This window comes from Numida meleagris, chromosome 4 (genome assembly GCF_002078875.1).
Source record: "Numida meleagris isolate 19003 breed g44 Domestic line chromosome 4, NumMel1.0, whole genome shotgun sequence".
NCBI classification, from domain to species: Eukaryota; Metazoa; Chordata; class Aves; order Galliformes; family Numididae; genus Numida; species Numida meleagris.
Genome location: NC_034412.1, coordinates 93,373,909 through 93,387,376, shown reverse-complemented (window position 1 = coordinate 93,387,376; position 13,468 = coordinate 93,373,909). Strand labels below are relative to the sequence as shown.

General features: G+C 37.4%; 1 long non-coding RNA gene across 1 annotated transcript; it reads left to right on the top strand.

Moving 5' to 3' along the window:
* Positions 5,856 to 13,210, top strand: LOC110397769. Its single transcript, XR_002437960.1, has 3 exons — positions 5,856 to 5,916; positions 10,554 to 10,655; positions 13,174 to 13,210. It is a non-coding gene; the product is annotated as an uncharacterized LOC110397769 (long non-coding RNA).

Sequence of the window (13,468 nt, the reverse complement as noted above, 5' to 3'; positions counted from 1 at the left end):
GAATTGTGTGCTACATAATGCTTGTAAAACAAGTGAGTAATCCATGCACATGTCTGTGTTAGAAATGAACAGCACACTCCTGTTTTATAAATGAATTATATGGAGTCCTGAACATTTTTAATTGCTTTGTTTAGTTCTGGTACAAGGAGACCAGAAAAGGAACAAGAATGACATCGTAATAAGACTCAGTTAACTGAAAGAAAAATCCAAATTCTTTTGTGGCTAGAGAAGCCTGAGATCATGTCATTCCTAGAGCTGCATTCTGTGTAGGTATGAGTCTTTCACACATAGGTACCTTTTTCAGAGCGTGATGGAACCAGACTGAAATGGACTTGCCATGGCTGTCCTGTCATGCACATGGAGCTAAGGCAGAAAAAGCCATTTCGCAACCTCTTTTGCACTGCTGCCTTAGACATGGATAGACATGGCTTGCTGTGGAAGACTTTAGTTTTACAGTCTGGACAACAACCAACATAAGCAGCAAATAATGTTATGTATGAAGCAGAATATAATAAAGAAGCTAGAGTAAATGTATCCTAATTAGATAACAGAGTAGTTTGTGAAGTCACATTGTCTCTTGTTTTCCATAAGGTCATTGAAATTTTCACATCAGATAGCTTTAGAGCAAATTTCATCTGTTTAACCAAGGTAGCGATGGAGAATAGTATATTGTTTATACTGCTCATTGCTCAGTATTTCAGCTCCAGGCAGAAATAGAAGTGGGTACTCACTCTGCATGTTTAGATGCATGTTTGCACTGCCATTAAAAGTACCATATCTAGGAATTGTACACTTACACCATGAAAGAATTGCTACAGGCCCCAATATATGATGATGGCTTTACAGATCCCCTGCAGTGGTAATCTGGCAATCTTTGTGTCTCCTTTTAGTCCATTCTCATGATGGCATTCTGACATCTTCACATGTGCTCCAATGTGAGCTCTGCCAGGCATTCAATATTAAGTGTAACTCTTAGTTTGTTCATGATGATCACTAACAGTTATAAAGCCAATTTCTCCCACTAGCTACAGATGGCCATTAGCAGTTTTGTGGTAGTGGAAGCATGTGATCCTTGAGATGTGGCACATTTGCTGGTGAGCTGCTCTTTTAGTGGTACGTGGTCACATTTTTGATCCAGTGTGACAATCTGACCTTATCACTGCAGCAACAGGTTTCCAAATTCATGGGTACTTGCTCCTGTTGAGTAATTCCCAGACACTGGGAAGTTGTTCAGAACAGACTCTTAGTCCCTGATGACCTGCCAGTTTGGTAGAAACAAGTCACCCTTAGTTAGCACTGTGGGTGCATATTACAGCATCACAAACAGTGTTCATTTATTTACTTTAGCTCTAGGGCTGAAGCTTACTTTCCTCTCCTGGTCCACTGTGTATGAAAATCATAGAGGCACAGAATATCCAGAGTGGGAAGGGACCCGCAAGGATCATCAAGAGCAACCCCTGGCTCCACACAGGGAAAAAAAAAAAAAAGAAATCAGTCAGGTCCTTACATCCAACAGCTGAGTTAAGTGTCAATTTGACATGGTGTGATGTCAACACAGGGATTTAGTCTGAGGTTGTGAGAATGTAAAATGAGTCACTTAGCTCCCTAGAGCATCTCCTGAAGAACTGGAAATTATTCAGAATTTTCAACATTAGATTCAAGAGGATGTGCCAAACTCTAAGGTATATACCCATCATCACTTTTAATCTCAAGAACACACCTGAAGGTCCTCCAATGCAGCCTTCAAGATGCTCTGAAATCCACTGAGTAAACCGTGCAGGCACAAACCTTGCAGTGGGTGAGAAAAGATCACTTCAGTGACCTACAATGTTTTTCTTTTCCAAATGTGGTGGCTTCATTTTTTTTTTCCTGTGGTGAAAAACTTAAGAGCTATTTTTGTCTTTCTGCAGAAAGCAGCCAATTCAAGTCCTTCAGGGTATTCATTTTGCCAGCAGCAATGTAATAAAGAGTCTTGGCTTATCTTCTCTTCACCTCCACAATGTATACTGTTGCCAGTCCACAGATAAACTCAGCTTTGCTCAGACTGCACGTGAGATGTGGGAAAGGAATTAGAAAACTCTTTTTGAGGGCTATACGTGATTAATCACTGGCTGATATTTCCTCCACTTTGTTTTAGGTTTATTGCATGAAGCTCCTGACTAATCCCCCCGGAGGGCTGTAATTTGTAACAAAGTTGAAGTGAATGATATTATTTTCGAGCAAAACAATGTAGCATAAAAGAACACAAACAAGTAAATACACACAGGGCAGATCCTTTGGAAATAAATAGATAAAAATTCAATTTGATGTGGTTAATTGCACTCAGAAGGGCTTTTCCTGCCTTAAAGGAAATCTGCTTCAGTTCCCTATAGATATGCATAATGTTTATGGGAGACCTGTGGGTAACAATGCAGTTTCTTCATGGATGTGCACTGCATGCTTCTCAGTGGCCTAGTCGTCTATATATATATACGTTGCGCATATATATATATATATATATATGAAGTCCTGAAGTAGAATAAAATTCAAAATTTACTACTTCTAAGTCATAAATTCTCTCCAGCACCTACCTCTCATTTTCAAAAATCGAAGAAAAAAAGAAGGAAGACGATCTATAAATACCATATCATTACATTCCTGGCATGTATAGCTGCTGTACTACAGGGCAACTGCATAATGCATGGTAAATCAGATGAAAGTTTTGTACTGTATATTCTAGTGGAAAAATACATTTGTTACTAAAAATTTCTTGTCAAGGAAAAAAAATCTAGACCACCTGCCTACGGGAGATCCATACACCAGTTATGACTGCTCAGACTTCAGCTTTGCAAAAGTAGTTGTGTTCTAGTGGCCATGCCTTCCTACAGTTAACATCCAGCTGTACAGCAGGTAAGTATTCACAGTTTTTCGTGCATGACGTAGGCTTGTGAAGAAACACAGTTTGAGAAAATAGTTCATGCAGCTTTGTAGCTTGGATATTCTAAAGATTTTCCATGCATAACTGCCATACATTTGCAGACATTCATAATAAGCTTTGGAAACTAAAGGCATGATCTCTGTCTTTACAAAGAGATCCATTTCTTTGAGGGTAAAACATAGCAAAGCTACGTGCAGTATCACCTATGAAGTGTCTTTTGTTACTCATTTTAGCACAGCTTCTTACTCATCTGATGTTGAACAAAAAATTAAACATCTCAGATGTGAGGACCTAAAATCTATTATTGATGTTTTCCACAGAAATCTGAATAAACCAGAATCTCATTCATTCCCACCTTCCCCATATGTGTAATGTCTACTTTCATGTAAGAGATCACACCACTGTATTGGCACTTCTGAAAGGTGAAAATGTATTTCCTAGCATGATTACTTCCTTCTCAGCCATTACAGGTATTGGCCACATCGTTTTCAGAATTAATAGTTTTAAAGGAAAAATATTACCAGTCTGGAACAGGATGGGCATACACATTTTATTTAGCTTTTTAACCTGCTTGACAGCCTTTTGTACTTCATGGAAGGACATTTTATCCTATAACATGCATTTGGAAGAAGTGATCAGTGATTCAAGCTTGTTGTTGACACAGACAACAGCAATTCATAGACTTAAAACAATACAGAACTTTTTTTTTTTTTTTTTTTTTTTTCCCCAGATCTCACCATCTTGTCTGGAAGGATGTTTGGGATTTCTTAACTATCCCGCCTACTCTTCATCTTAATTTTCTTCATTGACAGTTGTTCTTGAGTCCACAGTATTGTTCTGCTTTAATAATTCCCCCCTCTTCAAATCTTATTAGCAACAACTCTATTCCTTCACAACATCTATTTTAAAATTGGATTTTTGTGTCCTGTGATTACGCAAATTAATGATTTCCCTGTTCCCGTTTACATTTAACATTTTGAATGCAGCTGATTAGAACTGTATGCAGTATTTCTAACAACATCTTACAAATGCCTAGTACAAAGAGTATTACTGCTTTTCTAATACTGATGAAGGTATCTCAATTAATAGGTCTTCAAATTTCACTACATCGAACACTTACAGTTATCTTATGATCACCTTATATATCTATCTAGGCTATCTTTCTTCCTTTTCAATTTATTATTTCCAACTGAATTTGCACCTTATAGTAGAGGCTTTAGAAAATTAATGAATTTCTGGTATCTACTGTTAAATACTGTCTACCTGAACCAATAATTTCCCATGAGGGACTATCTTCAAAGTCTTGTGGGAACCAGACCCAGATCATGTACATCCTGACATCATTCACAAGCTGTGCTCTCTTAAACAAAGCAGCAGATACAAGTACCTCTTTGTGCAAGTTTCTAGTTCTTGTTAACATGGTCAGTAAATAGAATATGTTTTATCTCCTTGAAATGGATGCTAAATTAGGTCCTGCAGGATATGCTAGAGGAAATGTTCCAAAAGACTGATCCTCATAACATGGATAGGATGTGTTTGTTTGTAATATATATACATCCTGCGGGGAAATATATTTTTTCAGATAAGGGAACAGAGACAAAGGATTTGCAAGCTTTTCTGTCTGCTGTAACTCCCTTTAAATACACTTATTTGCATTGTGAATTTGACTGTCATTGGTATATTTCCTATATACTAGACTACCACTTGCTTCCATAGAAGTCATTTGTTTAAAAAACAGAAGTCCAAAGTTATTTGCATTCCTACAGCACAGCAAAAGTGACATAGTGCTTTTGAAGTCCATTCAATGCCTTTGACTGAGGCCTGCAGCAAAGCAGAAACAGGAGCTGTCATTTCTGCCTCTGATGGGTATCAGAACACTTTTTGGGGAAACAAAATGTCATAGACAAACATATAAGAACAGATGAGAAAATGGAAGGATAAGGAAAAAAAAGTTTTAGAAAAAATTATGAATTGGAGATCTTCCAAATAATTAGAATTGGACCTATAAGGTAAGAACCTGAAAATAGCTGTAAGGTCTGTAATATCATAGAATCAATCATTGAATCATTTGAGTTGGAAGGAACCTTTAAAGACTACCTGGTCCAACTCCCTTGCAATGAACAGGGATACCTACAGCTCCATCAGGTGCTCAGAGCCCCATCCAGCCTGACCTTGAATGACTGCAGGGTCAGGTCTCCCACCTCATACATCATAGATCAGACCTATATGCTCTTCTTCTTCTAGCTTAATAAGAATAAGTAATACCAATCCAAGAGCAAATCCAAACTCATCTGTATGATTAGTCTTGCTTTTTTTGACTTTGAGTTATATTGAAACGAGAGCAAGGAGGTTATCTCCCACATATATATATTGATTTTTTGCATAAAATTCTGTAGCAATTATAAACCAGAATGTTCCTATCCTAAATGGACAGCCCTGTCTAAATCAAACCGAAACAAGTACAGCACAGGTCAAAAGAACTGGCAATAGCACCGAGACTATTCATATACATAGACTAGCTGTAAGTATAAATGAATCAACATTCAGATAAGACACAAACTGATCAGTAGCAGTCTCTTTTTGTATTTCTTTGCTTAGCTGTAACAAACAAAAACAATTAACATCTTGATGAACAAGAATGGCTTCATGATGGTTCAAGTGTAAACAATCATGCACAAGGATAAGTGATTACCAAAAACTGGTGGAGTATTATTTTTCTGTTTCTATGAAAATGTTAGTTAAGTTCTTTTTTTCCTCTGAAAAATTATGTTCTTAAAAGAGTGTATAAGAAATGCTAAGTCACTGCTTGAAGCAGTGATTGAGCACCTGGTGGGAAGGCAGGGCCAACCCCGGGGAGCTCAGGTGCATGCACTGCACCTGAGTGACTGGAATGGGTGTAGCTAGGATCCACTCCTTCCCAGAACTCACTTAAGGGTTGGCAGTGGAGGCAAGGGTATATCACTGGAGATGCATGCCTGTGTGCCTGAGGCCTTCTAAGAGTAAGAAAAATTTTTCTTTTGTTTCTGTATCTATGGCTGTTGCCTTTGAGCTTATCCTCACTTGGTGTAGTCTAGGACTTTGTTACTATGTGATTGTTGCTGCATTTCTCATTGTGTTACAGCATTATGAAAGAGAATGTAGAAGGCAGAGGAGAGAGGGTTTTCAAACAGAATGAAATATACAGTTTTGATGTGTTTGAAGCAATGTTCTGTTTTTTGAGTCCAAAATTAATTTTACGCTTAGGTCTCTCATAATTTTTTTTGTAGAAGTGTCATACTCTTATACAGGAAAGTCAAATCCAATTGCTTCTATTTGCCTTTATGTAGAACTTTAAAACTGCAGGAGTTCTTGAAATCAGATTTTTCTGAATCACGAACATTTCGCTATTTTTTTCCTGAACTCTCTGTGCTCAGGGAACAACAATATATGTCTAGAAGTCATCAGTCCTGTTTCCTTTAGATGCCTTGTCTAGAACAGGACAGATCTGTCTCTTAAGATATTTATTCAATGATTTTTAATGGACAATAAATGGATGTCAACTAGACTTCTAACTTTTAGGGATCTAATCTTAGATGAAAGGAATACCCTAACGGGCTTGAAAAATACCACTGATTTCAAATGAGTTTTAGCTCAGTGTGGTCAGACTTTAAAGAAGATGATTGTAAGGAAAAGTAGGGTGGTGAACTCAGGCCCATACACTGAGGAGGAAGAAGGGAGGGGGGGAAAAAAAAACACATGTCCTTGAATAATAAGAAGTGAACAGGTTTGTAATTTATTCTGACTTATATAATCTTTAGATGCTGCTGATAAAAGAGATGAGGGTGTTGTTGTTTACCGTTAGTGACTGGAATTATTCTTTATTTCTTATTGGGACCCAATATTCAAAATTGCTTACATGTGTTTCTCAAGTACAAGGGACACAAACAGCTTTAGCCTTAAGATGCCGCACAGAGCTTGTGGGCCTAAATTTTGATGTTCTGGTTTCTTGTGAAATTCTATTAAGAATCCTGACTCTTCAAATGTACAATAGATAAAATAGTCAAGCTTTTCTTAGAGGCTTTGACACATGGCTGGAGGCTTTGCAGATAACCCAAGGAGATTTTGCACTTGTGGGTGACACGGGTTGTAATGATTGTTTCTCAGAGAGTGAGTTTTTGTCATCCCAAGTTTCTTTCTGCATCTTCCATATCTCCTTTTTCCATATTCACTTGCTGTATTCTCTTCCTTTACTTTTTTGATACTTATTGTGGTACTGAATCTTCCCTGAGGAGCCTCTGAATGATTTTGCTGGTCTGAAAGATTTAACATTGACTTTATAGTATGTTATGCTTAATATTGTTGAATGCATTAAATACAAATTCAACCTACAATATATTAATTTTGCTAGACTTTGTGGTTTGGGTGTTTTTTTTTTTAGTTTGTTGGCATAAATTTGCTCCCAATATAACTCTCCATGCACTAATAAACTTTTGTCAGGAGTAGGTTTGATCTGCTTGTAAAATAAATAAATTTTTCCAGTAGGTTTGTATAAGGTAGCTTTTTCCTTCATGACATAGCAGCTAAACCTATAACATTTGAAAACAGGAAAGTTTACTGTATTTCAGTGGTTTTTTTTGTTTGTTTGGTTTTCTTTTTCTGTATAAAGAGGTCTGCTTAAGAGAGAACCAAGGGTTGCTCCTGCCTAAGGATGTCTCTATCTTTGTGCCTTGAGGCATCAGGTAACCCAGCACCCATCAGGGCTGCTGTCACTGTGGTCTTTGCTCTTCCCTGGGCAAAGTAGGAATGCACACAAGCTGGGATGCCCTTTACATTTCATGTTTTTCTTCAGCAGGCATTGAACTTTTCCCCCTTCCTGCACTTTGTATTATGAATATTGCATATTTTCATTATATTTTTCTATCTTGTGCCGATTGTTCATTAAAGAAATGCATTTAATGTACTACCAATTAAAATCAGTAGTTAAAAGTGTTTTTAAGAACCATAATTCTTACAAGTCTACATATATTGCACTTACGTTTACTAGGAAATGGTGCCTCATAAATCATCTGCAGCTTTAGATAGTTTTTTTGCTTCCTGTCAATACCTGGCCATAAATCCTAAGCTGCTGTCATTAGAATCTCAGTTCCACTCTTTAAGGGACTTCTTTCGTTGCATGAAGACAAGCTTAACATAGTGACAAATGGCTAGAAAGCAGTCTATTTCCCAGGACCATTTCCCCTTTTCATTTTTGTATGTTCATGTGGAGGAGAAAAACTGTTTGCTGTTTGCTTGACTTTGCACTGAATTTTGCAAGTTCACAAAGATTTGATGGAAGAAGAAATGGAATGTCTCAAAACAGTTGCTACATTTGCGAAGTTTGTTCTCACAGCATGGCAAGGGTTACAAAAACAGCCTGTTTTCCTTATCTAATCTACTGAGTAATCTGAAATGAGGCTATAAAGGCAACATGGGAGCACTCAGATGTAATAGTGGCTGTCCAGGAGCTCTTTTCCTTCTGTTACATGCAGCGTACTCTAGAGGTTGTTGCTGGGTGTTCTGGGCTAATTTTTTCTCTGTATATTACTCTTTTACTAGTCATATCAGCACTGAGAAGGGAGATACAAACTAAATAATGTGCTAGAGATTTATTCTAATTCTCCTGACTGGAGTATTTGTTTATCCCTACACACCCCCAAAAGATACACTAATTCAGGACTCGGGGCTGTAAAATGCTCATAATTCTGACTTTAAGCCAGAGGAAAGCAAACAAGAAAAAAACAACAAAGGCTCCTTTGGGACTATTCATGTGCCTAAAGTTAAGTGCATGCTTAGCATTCAGAGTGCTTCATGGCAGAAAATTGTAGGATCAGCTTCCTTGATAATAGCCAAACCTTTGGAGGAATCTCCTATGTTTTATTAAAATTCATATATATTTTGCTTTTCTTCTGTTCTGAGGAATTTAATAACTTGAATAAGAAAATGATTCCTTGTTTTTTTTTTCTTCTATCCATTGTGCTTTTATATAGCCATATTATTCATAGGCATATGGATACTCGGCTTTCCAACTTGACTTTTCTTTATCCATAAGTTAAACATTTTAAGAAATTTTTATGTTGGAGTTCTTAAGTCGTGATATCATTATTGTACCTATGTTAGATCTTCTATTTTAATTTACTCTCTGACAAAATATATTCAACACGCTATAATTTTAAGCTAGGTTTCCAAAGGAAAAATATTGGCAAACAAATTTCACTTCCAGAGAGATTCTTCTTGTAATGTCCAAACATATTCTCCTACTTCCCAGTATCTTTTTTTAAAATAAAAATGCAAGCTGATGCACGTTTTGGAAAAATTAATGTGAAAATTGAGCTAATTCCTGTGTTGAGGGAAAAGCAGAAAAGCAATCTGTTATACTGACTCATCGTGTACTGAGTTTATAATTCTAGCTGGTCCTGACAGCTTTGCTTCCCTTCACGACTTTTTCTCTAGAAGTTGTCCGAAGGACCATTGCAGTTCACAGGGTGGATCAAGGAAGAGCTGAGGGCAAGTACAGGAGTCATTAGAGTCTGGAGAGTGTGACAAGGAGATGGAGTTGAGCTGAGGTCTCTGATGTAGAAGTCAAAGGAGCACTAAGCTTCATCAGTCCTATGGTTCATGCGGCAGCAGTGTCTCAAAAATAAATTAGAAGTGTTCTCCCATCCTGACCCTTAGGACTCACCCCTAAACTCCTGGGCTTCACCATATCATTCTAATCTCCTTCTGCTTTGCTTCCATCAGATTGCTGGTGCTCTTAGCCCAGCAGATAATTTTTGCTCACACCTTAAAAGTCAGATTAATTCACGTTCTCTTCGTTCCTCGTCCCAGGCTGCCCACTGGGAAAGTAAGCAAAAATCTACTTCATCTGAACTGTAGGACCTGATTAAATCAGGTGAAAGCTTCTTATATCTTCTAGGGACAACTGAACTTTAGGGTAGAGAGAGTCTCTTTTATGCATTGAAAGACTTTATTTAATGTATCTGATTTTTTTTTTTTTCCCTTTTCCAAATCTCTGTAACTTGACCAAATTTGGCAAGAGGCACAATGTTGCATTCAAAGGTTTGCCATTTACAGATTTTCTCAAGGGATAGATATAAAATATTGCAAAAGTGGGATCTCTGTGATTTGGTGATTTTTGGTTGTCAATATTATTGTGCCATGTTTGCAAAATCTTTTCATACAGAGCCTGAGATAGGAAACTTCAGCTTCAGTGGCTAAAGTTGAACGCTGTAGATATTTGAAATCAGAATTTTATAATGGTAAGTGCCAGGTAACTTTATGAATATGTGGTATGAAATAGAAAATTAGAATATTGTGATGGAAGGAAAGACCATCCCATGATGCTTATGCAATGGAAGCAATTCAGGTGACTTGACATTGGTGTCTGTGAGCATCTGAGGTGTCCTGGGGTTTCTGGGATGTGCGTCTGACAGAAAAAATTCAGGACTTATGGGAAGCCTCTAGCCTTCTAAAATGGCAAACAGAAGCCAGCCTGATCATTTGTGTGTGTTAATTCCCTGTAAACAAATTTTGTTTAGGTTACCTGATGGATTTTAATATTTGCAATGCAGATTGCATGAATTAAGACTGATGGTTCCTCATTTTTATGCATTTGACGTAGTGAGTTTACCATTTTAATGTACGACGTCACTGATCTTCTGGGTGCTTAGAAATCATCAGTGTCTCTGAAGAGTGACAGTGAACAGGAATATGGTCATTTCAGGTAGGATGAATTCCACCACATACATATGTATGTGTTTGCACATATATGTAGGTTGCTCTGGAAGTAATGCCTCCTATTTATTTCCATGGAAACTACAACAGATACAAAGAGCAAATCAACACTATTTCATAGAGCACATTCTCAGCTACCAAATACTATTTTTCAACATAATTACCACCACTGGGTATGCATTTTCACCAGCTGTTAACAAGAGGCTGCATGCTGCTCTCAGGAAAATCAACAGCAGTGGAGGTGACACACTGTTCTACAGTGCTTCACCACTCACCACCTCACTGTTTTCACATCCTCTGGTCTCCATCAATGTTCAGCATGTGTTGATACATGCCAATGTGTGCTATTTTTTTCCACATGGAGGAATTCGATGGCATATCTTTGCTTCATAAACGCTTCCATGTCAGATTCCATTTTGTCAGACTGCTCCATCTGTTGCACAGCAACAGCATGTAATGGAATATTGACGAGAAGGTTCAGCCTCTACTGCCATATCATCAACATCTGCCTCTGATGTTGTGGGCCAATGAAATAAAATAGGAGATATTACTTTTGGAGCATCCCTTGTGTAACTCTTATAAAGAAGAAGCTGATAAGGAGGAAATGCTCCACTATATGCTCCTGGTATTCAAGATATATCTTTGAGATAGCTCTTGACAGGCATCTCGTTTCCCTCTGTGGTTCAACCAATGAAAGGGAATAGGAAACTGTCAAATAGATTTTCAACTTCAGTTAATATCTAGTGTATTGATGACTATTTTCTCTTCACACCATAAGTTTCAGAATGGTCTTTGAAGCTCCCTACTCTTCAAAAACAAATAATAATAAAAAAGCACTTCAAACATTTGTATGCATCTCTTTTGTAGAATTCCAAGTATTTGTAGTTCAGTATGCGAATGCTCTAAGGCATTTCAATATTCCGATCAATAAACAATTCCTGTAACAGTACAAGCAAAATGCATCACTGCTACTGGATCATTAAACTATTCCCAGAATACATTTATCTCTTTCTTTTCTTTGTTTTTCAAAAATGTTTGCCCTCTAATCTTTACTGAAAGACCCTTTATTTTATAGTTTTCCGTTGTTATATATGAGCTTTAAGCTATTAAAGAGACTTTATAGTTAGCACAGTAATACATTCCAGAATTTGCTGCCAACTTGATAACATTTTTAATTTAGTGAAGCAACACTGTAATACAACAGTGTCCCTAAAGTAAAATCAGTGCCATTATTTTTCTGGAGTTAAATTCCTCTAATGAAATCAATTTCAATTTGTGTTGCTTTTGTTATAATATATAACTTGCTTTAAAGTGTAAATATCCTAGCTGTCTGCTATAATGATATTCCAAGTTTCTGCTCACAAATGCAAACACTGCTTATGGGACTCATAACTGATTGGAGCCTATCAGCAGAAGGCTCTGGTGCAAAAATATTTGGGCGAGGGTGATAATTATTTGAGAGTATCTAGAACACTAATATATTTGATAATTAAATGTAAAAACAAACCACGTTATGAGTCTAATTCATAGTCATACCTAAAGAAACATTGGTGTCAGAGGAATAACAGAGAGAGTTGGTGAACCTCTTGTGTTTTGTTTACATGCAGATGCCATTCACCTTACACGAACTGCTTCATCTGTTTTTGGTTGGGAGGCAAGGTTTAATCCAACAAGGAGCACTTACTGCTATATATTCTGAGAGACAGCACAGCATAAAAGGAGTAGCATTTTAAATTATGTTACGAATTACATCATTTTTAACATGTTGGATTATGATGAGCTGGAAGAGAACAATCCATATGGTTATTCATAGGGAAAATTACGTTTTCTTTGGTTTTCTGTTGCTTGTTTTGATGTAGGTTTATTTCAGTAAGTTTTCCTTGCCAGCCATCATACTGACTTTGCAGTGAGATAACGCAAGGCTGGCCTTTGCACAAGGGCATATTCAAGCCAGTCAGGAGAACAGCTCTCTTTTCCTACAGTTACAGTAAAACTGTAACCCACAGAAGGGGAAAGCATTCTTGGCTGAATTGTTTCTAGAGATTCAACTCAATCCCAAATAAATGTGCATATTTAGAAGCTTTTTTTTTTTTTGGCAGAGTGAGCAACAAAAAGTGGTCAGAACAATCTCACGCTACATAGGTTGCTTTGAATGTAATGTTGCCTATTTATTTCCATGGAAATGACAACCGATACAAAGAGCTCCATAACAGTGTTTCGTAGAGCACGTTCTCAGCTACAGAATGCTGTTTTTCAACAGTCACTACCATTAGCTTCGCATTTTTGCCAGCCCTGAACAAGAGCCTGCATGCCGCGCTTCTCAAAACCTGCACCAATAGAGGTGATCCATGGTCATTGTTAACACTGCTGAAATGTACCACTCACAGCCTCGCTAGGCTCACGTCCACTGTTTATTCTTTGTCAATGTTTAACAAATGTCAATGAATGTCATTGGGTGCCATTTTTATCCCCATAGAGAAATTCAGTGGTGCACATTTTCTTCACAGATACTTCCGTGTCAGACACCATTCTGTCAGACTGCCCTATGCTGCCATCTGTCACACAGCAATAAAATGTAATGGAAGATTGGTGGGAAGGTTCAGCCTCTACTGCTGTCCCACCAGCACCTGCCTCTGACATCGTGGGCTGAGAGAATAAAATTGGAGGCATAACTTTCACAGCAACCATCATATTTATGAATTCCTGAAATATTATCTTTATGATTTCTAGATGCTAGTGAAGGTTTCCTTCCAGAGAAATTCAATTTTGAATTACTTTCCTTCCCTTCAAACGATCATCTAT